We start from the raw sequence: 246 nt of genomic DNA, 5'->3' as shown, positions 1-246 counted from the left end.
TCTTCAGAGGGTTGGAGAAAGAGATATAGCAAAGGCCCAGATGCAAGCTCCCTGGAGGAAACATGAGGCTTTAGTTAAAGGTTCTATTTTCAGAGTCCTGTAGAAAATGTAACAGTGCAGTGCCTGACCAGCTGTGAGGCTCCACAAGCAACAGGACACAAAGACATGATACTATACAGAGAGAATCCTAAAGATGCCACCAGAAAAATACTAGAGCAAATCAATGAATTTGGTAAAGTAGCAGGA

Source organism: Monodon monoceros, unplaced genomic scaffold, assembly GCF_005190385.1.
Source record: "Monodon monoceros isolate NGI ecotype Baffin Bay Population unplaced genomic scaffold, NGI_Narwhal_1 Super_Scaffold_18, whole genome shotgun sequence".
NCBI classification, from domain to species: domain Eukaryota; kingdom Metazoa; phylum Chordata; class Mammalia; order Artiodactyla; family Monodontidae; genus Monodon; species Monodon monoceros.
This window is presented reverse-complemented; position numbering follows the sequence as displayed.